This window comes from Scyliorhinus canicula, chromosome 5 (genome assembly GCF_902713615.1).
Source record: "Scyliorhinus canicula chromosome 5, sScyCan1.1, whole genome shotgun sequence".
Lineage (NCBI taxonomy): Eukaryota > Metazoa > Chordata > Chondrichthyes > Carcharhiniformes > Scyliorhinidae > Scyliorhinus > Scyliorhinus canicula.
This window is the reverse complement of record NC_052150.1, coordinates 158,388,225-158,405,778: the sequence shown is the minus strand read 5'-3', so window position 1 is coordinate 158,405,778 and position 17,554 is coordinate 158,388,225. Positions and strand designations below refer to the sequence as shown.

The 17,554-nt window shown below is 61.1% G+C and overlaps 1 protein-coding gene and 1 long non-coding RNA gene across 5 annotated transcripts in view; one reads left to right on the top strand and one right to left on the bottom strand.

Annotated features, from left to right (window-relative positions):
- Positions 1–17,554, bottom strand: part of LOC119966359 (CKLF-like MARVEL transmembrane domain-containing protein 6) — a 130,941-nt gene that overhangs the window by 22,323 nt on the left and 91,064 nt on the right. The window lies entirely within an intron of this gene.
- LOC119966360 overlaps positions 1–17,554 on the top strand; it is a 37,047-nt gene that overhangs the window by 6,901 nt on the left and 12,592 nt on the right. Inside the window, exon 2 of one of the 2 annotated variants that reach the window (XR_005460738.1) lies at positions 16,491–16,641. This is a non-coding gene — a long non-coding RNA (uncharacterized LOC119966360). The remainder of the gene's footprint in view (positions 1–16,490; positions 16,642–17,554) is intronic. The other variant, XR_005460739.1, reaches the window with a different exon arrangement.

Genomic DNA, 17,554 nt, shown 5'->3' with positions numbered 1-17,554 from the left:
GCTAGTACGGCCCCTCCTCTCTGCCAGCTGCTACGGTCCATCCTCTCTGCCAGCTAGTACGGCCCCTCCTCTCTGCCAGCTGCTACGGTCCCTCCTCTCTGCCAGCTGCTACGGTCCCTCCTTTCTGCCAGCTGCTACGGTCCCTCCTCTCTGCCAGCTGCTACGGTCCCTCCTCTCTGCCAGCTGCTACGGTCCCTCCTCTCTGCCAGCAAGTACGGTCCCTCCTCTCTGCCAGCTGCTACGGTCCCTCCTCTCTGCCAGCTGCTACGGTCCCTCCTCTCTGCCAGCTGCTACGGTCCATCCTCTCTGCCAGCTGCTACGGTCCCACCTCTCTGCCAGCTAGTACGGCTCCTCCTCTCTGCCAGCTGCTACGGCCCCTCCTCTCTGCCAGCTGCTACGGTCCATCCTCTCTGCCAGCTAGTACGGCCCCTCCTCTCTGCCAGCTAGTACGGCTCCTCCTCTCTGCCAGCTGCTACGGTCCATCCTCTCTGCCAGCTGCTACGGTCCCTCCTCTCTGCCAGCTGCTACGGCCCCTCCTCTCTCCCAGCAAGTACGGACCCTCCTCTCTGCCAGCTAGTACGGCTCCTCCTCTCTGCCAGCTGCAACGGTCCCTCCTCTCTGCCAGCTGCTACGGTCCCTCCTCTCTGCCAGCTGCTACGGTCCCTCCTCTCTGCCAGCTGCTACGGTCCCTCCTCTCTGCCAGCTAGTATGGTCCCTCCTCTCTGCCAGCTAGTACGGTCCCTCCTCTCTGCCAGCTAGTATGGTCCCTCCTCTCTGCCAGCTGCTACGGTCCCTCCTCTCTGCCAGCTAGTACGGTCCCTCCTCTCTGCCAGCTGCTACGGTCCATCCTCTCTGCCAGCTGCTACAGTCCATCCTCTCTGCCAGCTAGTTCGGCCTCTCCTCTCTGCCAGCTAGTACGGCCCTCCTCTCTGCCAGCTGCTACAGTCCATCCTCTCTGCCAGCTAGTAGGGCCTCTCCTCTCTGCCAGCTAGTACGGCCCCTCCTCTCTGCCAGCTGCTACGGTCCATCCTCTCTGCCAGCTAGTACGGCCCCTCCTCTCTGCCAGCTAGTACGGCTCCTCCTCTCTGCCAGCTGCTACGGTCCATCCTCTCTTCCAGCTGCTACGGTCCCTCCTCTCTGCCAGCTAGTACGGCCCCTCCTCTCTGCCAGCTGCTACGGTCCATCCTCTCTGCCAGCTAGTTCGGCCCCTCCTCTCTGCCAGCTAGTACGGCTCCTCCTCTCTGCCAGCTGCTACGGTCCCTCCTCTCTGCCAGCTAGTACGGCCCCTCCTCTCTCCCAGCAAGTACGGTCCCTCCTTTCTGCCAGCTGCTACGGTCCCTCCTCTCTGCCAGCTGCTACGGTCCCTCCTCTCTGCCAGCTGCTACGGTCCCTCCTCTCTGCCAGCTGCTACGGCCCCTCCTCTCTGCCAGCTGCTACGGTCCCTCCTCTCTGCCAGCTAGTACGGCCCCTCCTCTCTGCCAGCTAGTACGGCTCCTCCTCTCTGCCAGCTGCTACGGTCCATCCTCTCTTCCAGCTGCTACGGTCCCTCCTCTCTGCCAGCTAGTACGGCCCCTCCTCTCTGCCAGCTGCTACGGTCCATCCTCTCTGCCAGCTAGTTCGGCCCCTCCTCTCTGCCAGCTAGTACGGCCCCTCCTCTCTGCCAGCTGCTACGGTCCCTCCTCTCTGCCAGCTAGTACGGCCCCTCCTCTCTGCCAGCTAGTACGGCCCCTCCTCTCTCCCAGCAAGTACGGTCCCTCCTTTCTGCCAGCTGCTACGGTCCCTCCTCTCTGCCAGCTGCTATGGTCCGTCCTCGCTGCCAGCTGCTACGGTCCCTCCTCTCTGCCAGCTGCTACGGTCCCTCCTCTCTGCCAGCTGCTACGGTCCCTCCTCTCTGCCAGCTGCTACGGTCCCTCCTCTCTGCCAGCTGCTACGGTCCCTCCTCTCTGCCAGCTGCTACGGTCCCTCCTCTCTGCCAGCTGCTACGGTCCCTCCTCTCTGCCAGCTGCTACGGTCCCTCCTCTCTTCCAGCTGCTACAGTCCATCCTCTCTGCCAGCTAGTACGGCCCCTCCTCTCTGCCAGCTAGTACGGCCCCTCCTCTCTGCCAGCTGCTACAGTCCCTCCTCTCTGCCAGCTAGTACGGCCCCTCCTCTCTGCCAGCTGCTACGGTCCATCCTCTCTGCCAGCTAGTACGGCCCCTCCTCTCTGCCAGCTGCTACGGTCCATCCTCTCTGCCAGCTAGTTCGGCTCCTCCTCTCTGCCAGCTAGTACGGCTCCTCCTCTCTGCCAGCTGCTACGGTCCCTCCTCTCTGCCAGCTAGTACGGCCCCTCCTCTCTGCCAGCTAGTACGGCTCCTCCTCTCTGCCAGCTGCTACGGTCCCTCCTCTCTGCCAGCAAGTACGGCCCCTCCTTTCTGCCAGCTGCTACGGTCCCTCCTCTCTGCCAGCTGCTATGGTCCCTCCTCTCTGCCAGCTGCTACGGTCCCTCCTCTCTGCCAGCTGCTACGGTCCCTCCTCTCTGCCAGCTGCTACGTCCCTCCTCTCTGCCAGCTGCTACGTCCCTCCTCTCTGCCAGCTAGTACGGCCTCTCCTCTCTGCCAGCTAGTACGGCCCCTCCTCTCTGCCAGCTGCTACGGTCCATCCTTTCTGCCAGCTGCTACGGTCCCTCCTCTCTGCCAGCTGCTACGGTCCCTCCTCTCTGCCAGCTAGTACGGTCCCTCCTCTCTGCCAGCTGCTACGGTCCCTCCTCTCTGCCAGCTGCTACGGTCCCTCCTCTCTGCCAGCTGCTACGGTCCCTCCTCTCTGCCAGCTGCTACGGTCCCTCCTCTCTGCCAGCTGCTACGGTCCCTCCTCTCTGCCAGCTGCTACGGTCCCTCCTCTCTGCCAGCTAGTATGGCTCCTCCTCTCTGCCAGCTGCTACGGTCCATCCTCTCTGCCAGCTTGTACGGCCCCTCCTCTCTGCCAGCTGCTACGGTCCCTCCTCTCTGCCAGCTGCTACAGTCCATCCTCTCTGCCAGCTAGTACGGCCCCTCCTCTCTGCCAGCTAGTACGGCTCCTCCTCTCTGCCAGCTGCTATGGTGCCTCCTCTCTGCCAGCTGCTACGGTCCCTTCTCTCTGCCAGCTGCTACGGTCCCTCCACTCTGCCAGCTGCTACGGTCCCTCCTCTCTGCCAGCTGCTACGGTCCCTCCTCTCTGCCAGCTGCTACGGTCCCTCCTCTCTGCCAGCTGCTACGGTCCCTCCTCTCTGCCAGCTGCTATGGTCCCTCCTCTCTGCCAGCTGCTACGGTCCCTCCTCTGCCAGCTGCTACGGTCTCTCCTCTCTGCCAGCTGCTATGGTGCCTCCTCTCTGCCAGCTGCTACGGTCCCTCCTCTCTGCCAGCTGCTACGGTCTCTCCTCTCTGCCAGCTGCTACGGTCCCTCCTCTCTGCCAGCTGCTACGGTCCCTCCTCTCTGCCAGCTGCTACGGTCCCTCCTCTCTGCCAGCTGCTACGGTCCCTCCTCTCTGCCAGCTGCTACGGTCCCTCCTTTCTGCCAGCTAGTACGGTCCCTCCTCTCTGCCAGCTGCTACGGTCCCTCCTCTCTGCCAGCTGCTACGGTCCCTCCTCTCTGCCAGCTGCTACGGTCCCTCCTCTCTGCCAGCTAGTATGGTCCCTCCTCTCTGCCAGCTGCTATGGTGCCTCCTCTCTGCCAGCTAGTACGGCCCCTCCTCTCTGCCAGCTGCTACGGTCCCTCCTCTCTGCCAGCTGCTTACGGCCCCTCCCCTTCTCCAGCTGCTTACGATCCCTCCTCTCTGCCAGCTGCTACGGTCCCTCCTCTCTGCCAGCTGCTACAGTCCCTCCTCTCTGCCAGCTGCTACGGTCCCTCCTCTCTGCCAGCTGCTACGGTCCCTCCTCTCTGCCAGCTGCTACGGGCCCTCCTCTCTGCCAGCTGCTACGGGCCCTCCTCTCTGCCAGCTGCTACGGTCCCTCCTCTCTGCCAGCTGCTACGGTCCATCCTCTCTGCCAGCTGCTACAGTCCATCCTCTCTGCCAGCTAGTACGGCCTCTCCTCTCTGCCAGCTAGTACGGCCCCTCCTCTCTGCCAGCTGCTACAGTCCATCCTCTCTGCCAGCTAGTACGGCCTCTCCTCTCTGCCAGCTAGTACGGCCCCTCCTCTCTGCCAGCTGCTACGGTCCATCCTCTCTGCCAGCTAGTACGGCCCCTCCTCTCTGCCAGCTAGTACGGCTCCTCCTCTCTGCCAGCTGCTACGGTCCATCCTCTCTTCCAGCTGCTACGGTCCCTCCTCTCTGCCAGCCAGTACGGCCCCTCCTCTCTGCCAGCTGCTACGGTCCATCCTCTCTGCCAGCTAGTTCGGCCCCTCCTCTCTGCCAGCTAGTACGGCCCCTCCTCTCTGCCAGCTAGTACGGCCCCTCCTCTCTCCCAGCAAGTACGGTCCCTCCTTTCTGCCAGCTGCTACGGTCCCTCCTCTCTGCCAGCTGCTACGGTCCCTCCTCTCTGCCAGCTGCTACGGTCCCTCCTCTCTGCCAGCTGCTACGGTCCCTCCTCTCTTCCAGCTGCTACAGTCCATGCTCTCTGCCAGCTAGTACGGCCCCTCCTCTCTGCCAGCTAGTACGGCCCCTCCTCTCTGCCAGCTGCTACGGTCCATCCTCTCTGCCAGCTAGTACGGCCCCTCCTCTCTGCCAGCTGCTACGGTCCCTCCTCTCTGCCAGCTGCTACGGTCCCTCCTCTCTGCCAGCTGCTACGGTCCCTCCTCTCTGCCAGCTGCTACGGTCCCTCCTCTCTGCCAGCTGCTACGGTCCCTCCTCTCTGCCAGCTAGTACGGTCCCTCCTCTCTGCCAGCTGGTACGGTCCCTCCTCTCTGCCAGCTGCTACGGTCCCTCCTCTCTGCCAGCTGCTACGGTCCATCCTCTCTGCCAGCTGCTACGGTCCCTCCTCTCTGCCAGCTAGTACGGCTCCTCCTCTCTGCCAGCTGCTACGGCTCCTCCTCTCTGCCAGCTGCTACGGTCCATCCTCTCTGCCAGCTAGTACGGCCCCTCCTCTCTGCCAGCTAGTACGGTCCCTCCTCTCTGCCAGCTGCTACGGTCCATCCTCTCTTCCAGCTGCTACGGTCCCTCCTCTCTGCCAGCTGCTACGGCCCCTCCTCTCTCCCAGCAAGTACGGCCCCTCCTCTCTGCCAGCTAGTACGGCTCCTCCTCTCTGCCAGCTGCAACGGTCCCTCCTCTCTGCCAGCTGCTACGGTCCCTCCTCTCTGCCAGCTGCTACGGTCCCTCCTCTCTGCCAGCTGCTACGGTCCCTCCTCTCTGCCAGCTAGTATGGTCCCTCCTCTCTGCCAGCTAGTACGGTCCCTCCTCTCTGCCAGCTAGTATGGTCCCTCCTCTCTGCCAGCTGCTACGGTCCCTCCTCTCTGCCAGCTAGTACGGCCCCTCCTCTCTGCCAGCTGCTACGGTCCCTCCTCTCTGCCAGCTGCTACAGTCCATCCTCTCTGCCAGCTAGTACGGCCTCTCCTCTCTGCCAGCTAGTACGGCCCCTCCTCTCTGCCAGCTGCTACAGTCCATCCTCTCTGCCAGCTAGTAGGGCCTCTCCTCTCTGCCAGCTAGTACGGCCCCTCCTCTCTGCCAGCTGCTACGGTCCATCCTCTCTGCCAGCTAGTACGGCCCCTCCTCTCTGCCAGCTAGTACGGCTCCTCCTCTCTGCCAGCTGCTACGGTCCATCCTCTCTTCCAGCTGCTACGGTCCCTCCTCTCTGCCAGCTAGTACGGCCCCTCCTCTCTGCCAGCTGCTACGGTCCATCCTCTCTGCCAGCTAGTTCGGCCCCTCCTCTCTGCCAGCTAGTACGGCTCCTCCTCTCTGCCAGCTGCTACGGTCCCTCCTCTCTGCCAGCTAGTACGGCCCCTCCTCTCTGCCAGCTGCTACGGTCCCTCCTCTCTGCCAGCTGCTACGGTCCCTCCTCTCTGCCAGCTGCTACGGTCCCTCCTCTCTGCCAGCTGCTACGGTCCCTCCTCTCTGCCAGCTGCTACGGCCCCTCCTCTCTGCCAGCTGCTACGGTCCATCCTCTCTGCCAGCTAGTACGGCCCCTCCTCTCTGCCAGCTAGTACGGCTCCTCCTCTCTGCCAGCTGCTACGGTCCATCCTCTCTTCCAGCTGCTACGGTCCCTCCTCTCTGCCAGCTAGTACGGCCCCTCCTCTCTGCCAGCTGCTACGGTCCATCCTCTCTGCCAGCTAGTTCGGCCCCTCCTCTCTGCCAGCTAGTACGGCTCCTCCTCTCTGCCAGCTGCTACGGTCCCTCCTCTCTGCCAGCTAGTACGGCCCCTCCTCTCTGCCAGCTAGTACGGCCCCTCCTCTCTCCCAGCAAGTACGGTCCCTCCTTTCTGCCAGCTGCTACGGTCCCTCCTCTCTGCCAGCTGCTACGGTCCCTCCTCTCTGCCAGCTGCTACGGTCCCTCCTCTCTGCCAGCTGCTACGGTCCCTCCTCTCTGCCAGCTGCTACGGTCCCTCCTCTCTGCCAGCTGCTACGGTCCCTCCTCTCTGCCAGCTGCTACGGTCCCTCCTCTCTGCCAGCTGCTACGGTCCCTCCTCTCTGCCAGCTGCTACGGTCCCTCCTCTCTGCCAGCTAGTACGGTCCCTCCTCTCTGCCAGCTGCTACGGTCCCTCCTCTCTTCCAGCTGCTACAGTCCATCCTCTCTGCCAGCTAGTACGGCCCCTCCTCTCTGCCAGCTAGTACGGCCCCTCCTCTCTGCCAGCTGCTACAGTCCATCCTCTCTGCCAGCTAGTACGGCCCCTCCTCTCTGCCAGCTGCTACGGTCCATCCTCTCTGCCAGCTAGTACGGCCCCTCCTCTCTGCCAGCTGCTACGGTCCATCCTCTCTGCCAGCTAGTTCGGCTCCTCCTCTCTGCCAGCTAGTACGGCTCCTCCTCTCTGCCAGCTGCTACGGTCCCTCCTCTCTGCCAGCTAGTACGGCCCCTCCTCTCTGCCAGCTAGTACGGCTCCTCCTCTCTGCCAGCTGCTACGGTCCCTCCTCTCTGCCAGCTAGTACGGCCCCTCCTTTCTGCCAGCTGCTACGGTCCCTCCTCTCTGCCAGCTGCTATGGTCCCTCCTCTCTGCCAGCTGCTACGGTCCCTCCTCTCTGCCAGCTGCTACGGTCCCTCCTCTCTGCCAGCTAGTACAGTCCCTCCTCTCTGCCAGCTGCTACGGTCCCTCCTCTCTGCCAGCTGCTACGGTCCCTCCTCTCTGCCAGCTGCTACGGTCCCTCCTCTCTGCCAGCTGCTACGGTCCCTCCTCTCTGCCAGCTGCTACGGTCCCTCCTCTCTGCCAGCTAGTACAGTCCCTCCTCTCTGCCAGCTGCTACGGTCCCTCCTCTCTGCCAGCTGCTACGGTCCCTCCTCTCTGCCAGCTGCTACGGTCCCTCCTCTCTGCCAGCTGGTACGGCCCCTCCTCTCTGCCAGCTGCTACGGTCCCTCCTCTCTGCCAGCTGCTACGGTCCCTCCTCTCTGCCAGCTGCTACGGTCCCTCCTCTCTGCCAGCTAGTATGGCTCCTCCTCTCTGCCAGCTGCTACGGTCCATCCTCTCTGCCAGCTTGTACGGCCCCTCCTCTCTGCCAGCTGCTACGGTCCATCCTCTCTGCCAGCTGCTACAGTCCATCCTCTCTGCCAGCTAGTACGGCCCCTCCTCTCTGCCAGCTAGTACGGCTCCTCCTCTCTGCCAGCTGCTATGGTGCCTCCTCTCTGCCAGCTGCTACGGTCCCTTCTCTCTGCCAGCTGCTACGGTCCCTCCACTCTGCCAGCTGCTACGGTCCCTCCTCTCTGCCAGCTGCTACGGTCCCTCCTCTCTGCCAGCTGCTATGGTCCCTCCTCTCTGCCAGCTGCTACGGTCCCTCCTCTCTGCCAGCTGCTATGGTCCCTCCTCTCTGCCAGCTGCTACGGTCCCTCCTCTGCCAGCTGCTACGGTCTCTCCTCTCTGCCAGCTGCTATGGTGCCTCCTCTCTGCCAGCTGCTACGGTCCCTCCTCTCTGCCAGCTGCTACGGTCTCTCCTCTCTGCCAGCTGCTACGGTCCCTCCTCTCTGCCAGCTGCTACGGTCCCTCCTCTCTGCCAGCTGCTACGGTCCCTCCTCTCTGCCAGCTGCTACGGTCCCTCCTCTCTGCCAGATGCTACGGTCCCTCCTTTCTGCCAGCTAGTACGGTCCCTCCTCTCTGCCAGCTGCTACGGTCCCTCCTCTCTGCCAGCTGCTACGGTCCCTCCTCTCTGCCAGCTGCTACGGTCCCTCCTCTCTGCCAGCTAGTATGGTCCCTCCTCTCTGCCAGCTGCTATGGTGCCTCCTCTCTGCCAGCTAGTACGGCCCCTCCTCTCTGCCAGCTGCTACGGTCCCTCCTCTCTGCCAGCTGCTTACGGCCCCTCCCCTTCTCCAGCTGCTTACGATCCCTCCTCTCTGCCAGCTGCTACGGTCCCTCCTCTCTGCCAGCTGCTACAGTCCCTCCTCTCTGCCAGCTGCTACGGTCCCTCCTCTCTGCCAGCTGCTACGGTCCCTCCTCTCTGCCAGCTGCTACGGGCCCTCCTCTCTGCCAGCTGCTACGGGCCCTCCTCTCTGCCAGCTGCTACGGTCCCTCCTCTCTGCCAGCTGCTACGGTCCCTCCTCTCTGCCAGCTGCTACGGTCCCTCCTCTCTGCCAGCTGCTACGGTCCCTCCTCTCTGTCAGCTGCTATGGTCCCTCCTCTCTGCCAGCTGCTACGGTCCCTCCTCTCTGCCAGCTAGTACGGTCCCTCCTCTCTGCCAGCTGCTATGGTCCCTCCTCTCTGCCAGCTGCTACGGTCCATCCTCTCTGCCAGCTGCTACGGTCTCTCCTCTCTGCCAGCTGCTATGGTGCCTCCTCTCTGCCAGCTGCTACGGTCCCTCCTCTCTGCCAGCTGCTACGGTCCCTCCTCTCTGCCAGCTGCTACGGTCCCTCCTCTCTGCCAGCTGCTACGGTCCCTCCTCTCTGCCAGCTGCTACGGTCCCTCCTCTCTGCCAGATGCTACGGTCCCTCCTCTCTGCCAGCTGCTACGGTCCCTCCTCTCTGCCAGCTGCTACGGTCTCTCCTTTGCCAGCTGCTACGGTCTCTCCTCTCTGCCAGCTGCTACGGTCCCTCCTCTCTGCCAGCTGCTACGGTCCCTCCTCTCTGCCAGCTGCTACGGTCCCTCCTCTCTGCCAGCTGCTACGGTGCCTCCTCTCTGCCAGCTGCTACGGTCCCTCCTCTCTGCCAGCTGCTACGGTCTCTCCTCTCTGCCAGCTGCTACGGTCCCTCCTCTCTGCCAGCTGCTACGGTCCCTCCTCTCTGCCAGCTGCTACGGTCCCTCCTCTCTGCCAGCTGCTACGGTCCCTCCTCTCTGCCAGCTGCTACGGTCCCTCCTCTCTGCCAGCTGCTACGGTCCCTCCTCTCTGCCAGCTGCTACGGTCCCTCCTCTCTGCCAGCTGCTACGGTCCCTCCTCTCTGCCAGCTGCTACGGTGCCTCCTCTCTGCCAGCTGCTACGGTCCCTCCTCTGCCAGCTGCTACGGTCTCTCCTCTCTGCCAGCTGCTATGGTGCCTCCCCTCTGCCAGCTAGTACGGCCCCTCCTCTCTGCCAGCTAGTACGGCTCCTCCTCTCTGCCAGCTGCTATGGTGCCTCCTCTCTGCCAGCTGCTACGGTCCCTCCTCTCTGCCAGCTGCTACGGTCCCTCCTCTCTGCCAGCTGCTACGGTCCCTCCTCTCTGCCAGCTGCTACGGTCCCTCCTCTCTGCCAGCTGCTACGGTCCCTCCTCTCTGCCAGCTGCTACGGTCCCTCCTCTCTGCCAGCTGCTATGGTCCCTCCTCTCTGCCAGCTGCTATGGTCCCTCCTCTGCCAGCTGCTACGGTCTCTCCTCTCTGCCAGCTGCTATGGTGCCTCCTCTCTGCCAGCTGCTACGGTCCCTCCTCTCTGCCAGCTGCTACGGTCTCTCCTCTCTGCCAGCTGCTACGGTCCCTCCTCTCTGCCAGCTGCTACGGTCCCTCCTCTCTGCCAGCTGCTACGGTCCCTCCTCTCTGCCAGCTGCTACGGTCCCTCCTCTCTGCCAGCTGCTTACGGCCCCTCCCCTTCTCCAGCTGCTTACGATCCCTCCTCTCTGCCAGCTGCTACGGTCCCTCCTCTCTGCCAGCTGCTACGGTCCCTCCTCTCTGCCAGCTGCTACGGTCCCTCCTCTCTGCCAGCTGCTACGGGCCCTCCTCTCTGCCAGCTACTACGGGCCCTCCTCTCTGCCAGCTGCTACGGGCCCTCCTCTCTGCCAGCTGCTACGGTCCCTCCTCTCTGCCAGCTGCTACGGTCCCTCCTCTCTGCCAGCTGCTACGGTCCCTCCTCTCTGCCAGCTGCTACGGTCCCTCCTCTCTGTCAGCTGCTACGGTCCCTCCTCTCTGCCAGCTGCTACGGTCCCTCCTCTCTGCCAGCTGCTACGGTCCCTCCTCTCTGCCAGCTAGTACGGTCCCTCCTCTCTGCCAGCTGCTACGGTCCCTCCTCTCTGCCAGCTGCTACGGTCCCTCCTCTCTGCCAGCTGCTACGGCCCCTCCTCTCTGCCAGCTGCTACGGCCCCTCCTCTCTGCCAGCTAGTACGGCTCCTCCTCTCTGCCAGCTGCTACGGCTCCTCCTCTCTGCCAGCTGCTACGGTCCCTCCTCTCTGCCAGCTAGTACGGCCCCTCCTCTCTGCCAGCTAGTACGGCCCCTCCTCTCTGCCAGCTGCTACGGTCCATCCTCTCTTCCAGCTGCTACGGTCCCTCCTCTCTGCCAGCTGCTACGGCCCCTCCTCTCTCCCAGCAAGTACGGACCCTCCTCTCTGCCAGCTAGTACGGCTCCTCCTCTCTGCCAGCTGCAACGGTCCCTCCTCTCTGCCAGCTGCTACGGTCCCTCCTCTCTGCCAGCTGCTACGGTCCCTCCTCTCTGCCAGCTGCTACGGTCCCTCCTCTCTGCCAGCTAGTATGGTCCCTCCTCTCTGCCAGCTAGTACGGTCCCTCCTCTCTGCCAGCTAGTATGGTCCCTCCTCTCTGCCAGCTGCTACGGTCCCTCCTCTCTGCCAGCTAGTACGGTCCCTCCTCTCTGCCAGCTGCTACGGTCCATCCTCTCTGCCAGCTGCTACAGTCCATCCTCTCTGCCAGCTAGTACGGCCTCTCCTCTCTGCCAGCTAGTACGGCCCCTCCTCTCTGCCAGCTGCTACAGTCCATCCTCTCTGCCAGCTAGTAGGGCCTCTCCTCTCTGCCAGCTAGTACGGCCCCTCCTCTCTGCCAGCTGCTACGGTCCATCCTCTCTGCCAGCTAGTACGGCCCCTCCTCTCTGCCAGCTAGTACGGCTCCTCCTCTCTGCCAGCTGCTACGGTCCATCCTCTCTTCCAGCTGCTACGGTCCCTCCTCTCTGCCAGCTAGTACGGCCGCTCCTCTCTGCCAGCTGCTACGGTCCCTCCTCTCTGCCAGCTAGTTCGGCCCCTCCTCTCTGCCAGCTAGTACGGCTCCTCCTCTCTGCCAGCTGCTACGGTCCCTCCTCTCTGCCAGCTAGTACGGCCCCTCCTCTCTGCCAGCTGCTACGGTGCCTCCTCTCTGCCAGCTGCTACGGTCCCTCCTCTGCCAGCTGCTACGGTCTCTCCTCTCTGCCAGCTGCTATGGTGCCTCCCCTCTGCCAGCTAGTACGGCCCCTCCTCTCTGCCAGCTAGTACGGCTCCTCCTCTCTGCCAGCTGCTATGGTGCCTCCTCTCTGCCAGCTGCTACGGTCCCTTCTCTCTGCCAGCTGCTACGGTCCCTCCTCTCTGCCAGCTGCTACGGTCCCTCCTCTCTGCCAGCTGCTACGGTCCCTCCTCTCTGCCAGCTGCTACGGTCCCTCCTCTCTGCCAGCTGCTACGGTCCCTCCTCTCTGCCAGCTGCTATGGTCCCTCCTCTCTGCCAGCTGCTATGGTCCCTCCTCTGCCAGCTGCTACGGTCTCTCCTCTCTGCCAGCTGCTATGGTGCCTCCTCTCTGCCAGCTGCTACGGTCCCTCCTCTCTGCCAGCTGCTACGGTCTCTCCTCTCTGCCAGCTGCTACGGTCCCTCCTCTCTGCCAGCTGCTACGGTCCCTCCTCTCTGCCAGCTGCTACGGTCCCTCCTCTCTGCCAGCTGCTACGGTCCCTCCTCTCTGCCAGCTGCTTACGGCCCCTCCCCTTCTCCAGCTGCTTACGATCCCTCCTCTCTGCCAGCTGCTACGGTCCCTCCTCTCTGCCAGCTGCTACGGTCCCTCCTCTCTGCCAGCTGCTACGGTCCCTCCTCTCTGCCAGCTGCTACGGGCCCTCCTCTCTGCCAGCTACTACGGGCCCTCCTCTCTGCCAGCTGCTACGGGCCCTCCTCTCTGCCAGCTGCTACGGTCCCTCCTCTCTGCCAGCTGCTACGGTCCCTCCTCTCTGCCAGCTGCTACGGTCCCTCCTCTCTGCCAGCTGCTACGGTCCCTCCTCTCTGTCAGCTGCTACGGTCCCTCCTCTCTGCCAGCTGCTACGGTCCCTCCTCTCTGCCAGCTGCTACGGTCCCTCCTCTCTGCCAGCTAGTACGGTCCCTCCTCTCTGCCAGCTGCTACGGTCCCTCCTCTCTGCCAGCTGCTACGGTCCCTCCTCTCTGCCAGCTGCTACGGTCCATCCTCTCTGCCAGCTGCTACGGTCCCACCTCTCTGCCAGCTAGTACGGCTCCTCCTCTCTGCCAGCTGCTACGGCTCCTCCTCTCTGCCAGCTGCTACGGTCCATCCTCTCTGCCAGCTAGTACGGCCCCTCCTCTCTGCCAGCTAGTACGGCTCCTCCTCTCTGCCAGCTGCTACGGTCTCTCCTCTCTGCCAGCTGCTATGGTGCCTCCCCTCTGCCAGCTAGTACGGCCCCTCCTCTCTGCCAGCTAGTACGGCTCCTCCTCTCTGCCAGCTGCTATGGTGCCTCCTCTCTGCCAGCTGCTACGGTCCCTTCTCTCTGCCAGCTGCTACGGTCCCTCCTCTCTGCCAGCTGCTACGGTCCCTCCTCTCTGCCAGCTGCTACGGTCCCTCCTCTCTGCCAGCTGCTACGGTCCCTCCTCTCTGCCAGCTGCTACGGTCCCTCCTCTCTGCCAGCTGCTATGGTCCCTCCTCTCTGCCAGCTGCTATGGTCCCTCCTCTGCCAGCTGCTACGGTCTCTCCTCTCTGCCAGCTGCTATGGTGCCTCCTCTCTGCCAGCTGCTACGGTCCCTCCTCTCTGCCAGCTGCTACGGTCTCTCCTCTCTGCCAGCTGCTACGGTCCCTCCTCTCTGCCAGCTGCTACGGTCCCTCCTCTCTGCCAGCTGCTACGGTCCCTCCTCTCTGCCAGCTGCTACGGTCCCTCCTCTCTGCCAGCTGCTTACGGCCCCTCCCCTTCTCCAGCTGCTTACGATCCCTCCTCTCTGCCAGCTGCTACGGTCCCTCCTCTCTGCCAGCTGCTACGGTCCCTCCTCTCTGCCAGCTGCTACGGTCCCTCCTCTCTGCCAGCTGCTACGGGCCCTCCTCTCTGCCAGCTGCTACGGGCCCTCCTCTCTGCCAGCTGCTACGGGCCCTCCTCTCTGCCAGCTGCTACGGTCCCTCCTCTCTGCCAGCTGCTACGGTCCCTCCTCTCTGCCAGCTGCTACGGTCCCTCCTCTCTGCCAGCTGCTACGGTCCCTCCTCTCTGCCAGCTGCTACGGTCCCTCCTCTCTGCCAGCTGCTACGGTCCCTCCTCTCTGCCAGCTGCTACGGTCCCTCCTCTCTGCCAGCTAGTACGGCCCCTCCTCTCTGCCAGCTGCTACGGTCCCTCCTCTCTGCCAGCTGCTACGGTCCCTCCTCTCTGCCAGCTGCTACGGTCCATCCTCTCTGCCAGCTGCTACGGTCCCACCTCTCTGCCAGCTAGTACGGCTCCTCCTCTCTGCCAGCTGCTACGGCTCCTCCTCTCTGCCAGCTGCTACGGTCCATCCTCTCTGCCAGCTAGTACGGCCCCTCCTCTCTGCCAGCTAGTACGGCTCCTCCTCTCTGCCAGCTGCTACGGTCCATCCTCTCTTCCAGCTGCTACGGTCCCTCCTCTCTGCCAGCTGCTACGGCCCCTCCTCTCTCCCAGCAAGTACGGACCCTCCTCTCTGCCAGCTAGTACGGCTCCTCCTCTCTGCCAGCTGCAACGGTCCCTCCTCTCTGCCAGCTGCTACGGTCCCTCCTCTCTGCCAGCTGCTACGGTCCCTCCTCTCTGCCAGCTGCTACGGTCCCTCCTCTCTGCCAGCTAGTATGGTCCCTCCTCTCTGCCAGCTAGTACGGTCCCTCCTCTCTGCCAGCTAGTACGGTCCCTCCTCTCTGCCAGCTGCTACGGTCCCTCCTCTCTGCCAGCTAGTACGGTCCCTCCTCTCTGCCAGCTGCTACGGTCCATCCTCTCTGCCAGCTGCTACAGTCCATCCTCTCTGCCAGCTAGTACGGCCTCTCCTCTCTGCCAGCTAGTACGGCCCCTCCTCTCTGCCAGCTGCTACAGTCCATCCTCTCTGCCAGCTAGTAGGGCCTCTCCTCTCTGCCAGCTAGTACGGCCCCTCCTCTCTGCCAGCTGCTACGGTCCATCCTCTCTGCCAGCTAGTACGGCCCCTCCTCTCTGCCAGCTAGTACGGCTCCTCCTCTCTGCCAGCTGCTACGGTCCATCCTCTCTTCCAGCTGCTACGGTCCCTCCTCTCTGCCAGCTAGTACGGCCCCTCCTCTCTGCCAGCTGCTACGGTCCCTCCTCTCTGCCAGCTAGTTCGGCCCCTCCTCTCTGCCAGCTAGTACGGCTCCTCCTCTCTGCCAGCTGCTACGGTCCCTCCTCTCTGCCAGCTAGTACGGCCCCTCCTCTCTGCCAGCTGCTACGGTGCCTCCTCTCTGCCAGCTGCTACGGTCCCTCCTCTGCCAGCTGCTACGGTCTCTCCTCTCTGCCAGCTGCTATGGTGCCTCCCCTCTGCCAGCTAGTACGGCCCCTCCTCTCTGCCAGCTAGTACGGCTCCTCCTCTCTGCCAGCTGCTATGGTGCCTCCTCTCTGCCAGCTGCTACGGTCCCTTCTCTCTGCCAGCTGCTACGGTCCCTCCTCTCTGCCAGCTGCTACGGTCCCTCCTCTCTGCCAGCTGCTACGGTCCCTCCTCTCTGCCAGCTGCTACGGTCCCTCCTCTCTGCCAGCTGCTACGGTCCCTCCTCTCTGCCAGCTGCTATGGTCCCTCCTCTCTGCCAGCTGCTATGGTCCCTCCTCTGCCAGCTGCTACAGTCCATCCTCTCTGCCAGCTAGTACGGCCTCTCCTCTCTGCCAGCTAGTACGGCCCCTCCTCTCTGCCAGCTGCTACAGTCCATCCTCTCTGCCAGCTAGTAGGGCCTCTCCTCTCTGCCAGCTAGTACGGCCCCTCCTCTCTGCCAGCTGCTACGGTCCATCCTCTCTGCCAGCTAGTACGGCCCCTCCTCTCTGCCAGCTAGTACGGCTCCTCCTCTCTGCCAGCTGCTACGGTCCATCCTCTCTTCCAGCTGCTACGGTCCCTCCTCTCTGCCAGCTAGTACGGCCCCTCCTCTCTGCCAGCTGCTACGGTTCATCCTCTCTGCCAGCTAGTTCGGCCCCTCCTCTCTGCCAGCTAGTACGGCTCCTCCTCTCTGCCAGCTGCTACGGTCCCTCCTCTCTGCCAGCTAGTACGGCCCCTCCTCTCTGCCAGCTGCTACGGTGCCTCCTCTCTGCCAGCTGCTACGGTCCCTCCTCTGCCAGCTGCTACGGTCTCTCCTCTCTGCCAGCTGCTATGGTGCCTCCCCTCTGCCAGCTAGTACGGCCCCTCCTCTCTGCCAGCTAGTACGGCTCCTCCTCTCTGCCAGCTAGTACGGTCCCTCCTCTCTGCCAGCTGCTACGGTCCCTCCTCTCTGCCAGCTGCTATAGTCCCTATCAAGCCTGCGGAGCTTTTGTTAAAAAAGGAAACACATCCGCTCTTGTATACACAGGATGGATATCCTGTTAAAACCCAAATCATTTTCAAACTTAAATTGTTCCTTTGTGTCACAGCTCCAGGGTAAAAACTGATAATCACAGTCATTTCTGAAAAGTTAACTTGCTCATTTAGAGGAAGATTTGTGAATAGCGTGTGATAGCACGAAAACGGAAGAGAAAAAAACGGAAGAGAAAAAAACTGGAGAGAAAAAAAGAGAAACTGTTTTGTTGCCAATCAAATTAACAGTGGTGAATTTTCTTTGACACATTATAGTCAGGACAGATGATTAAAGACATCTTAAATATGGGTAATGAGAAAACGGTGCCTGACATGAAAGGATTTTGTGAAAACTGGAATTCTAGGTATTTTGGATTCTAAGTATTGGGCAATTTAAGGGTTAAAAGCGTGGGGTTAGAGAGTGTTTGACTGCAGTGTACATGTTTTCTTTTAAAAGAATTCTGTGCTGCAGAGCCCGAGTGCTTTTAGCAGTTAGAAGGTGAAATTGACAAAGGAATGCGCTTTTCAGTCTGGACTAAGGTTTGACTATGAAAGTTCTTGGGGAGTTAATGTGCTTTGCAACCTGCAGAGATAATTTGTGTTTCAGCTTGGGGAGATGAGGCCACTGTTGGGTGGAGCCAAGGAACGCAGAGATACATTTCGAGGCAGTTATTGGAGAAAGTTCTGGACGAGGAGTTGAATTCGGATCTGCCTGACACTGAGTCCACAATTCTTCAACAGTAAGATAGATTGAGAGCTATATGCTTCTTTTATAATGTCTTAGTAATCATCCCCTTTAACAGCAAACATTTTTCTGGATTTATTTTTCCAAAACCTGGCAGTACCTAGTACAGACTGCTTCTTTTAACTAAGCCATTTATTTTCAAAAGGAGTAAACCCCTAGTCTTAGTGGGCTTTGCTTTCACTCTTTGTATCTGCAAGCAAATGTTCAAAAAGTGAGCAAATGAGGGAAAAAGGTTCTTTTATGAATTTTGTCTTATACCAATATGTCAACCATTTGGAAAATGAATCATTTATTTGGTGTAACCTCAACAGCTTACTTTTCTCATCCAAAACACATTACTGGGAAATTCCACATATAGTTTTTAAACTATGTTTAACGTTTTGCCTACTAACAGACTCTCTGTTAACCTAAATTTGAAATATGAAACTGGTTTAGATTTTGGTGCCAAATTTACTACAAAATTAACTGCTGACCAGAACTAAACTCTCAATTTTGTTTATACTTTGAGTAAAAAAGTGAAATCCTATTTTCCTACAGTTTCATTTTGCTTGCAGATTCCTGACAGGTTCTTTGAGGGACCGATAAATGTTCTATTTGATTTGTTGTTGATCCACAAGTTGAAATAATTTTTTGCTAAGTAAATAACATTTTTCCTGTCTACATTTGAAGATGACGTAGTAATATAAACAAGGTAATGCGGAATCCTCTAGTGGTAACAAGACTTTTTTGGTAGCACTGCTCTGTCCACTTCCAGAAATCACAAATGCAATTTGTTGCTGTCAGTGTTTTGCCACTCTGAATGCAAACAGGATGGATTTTAAAACCAGTTGCCCCATGATATTACAGAACAGCTTCTGGTGGAAGCACCCCAAATATAAAGGTGCTTTAAACTTAGCATGCTTGGAATG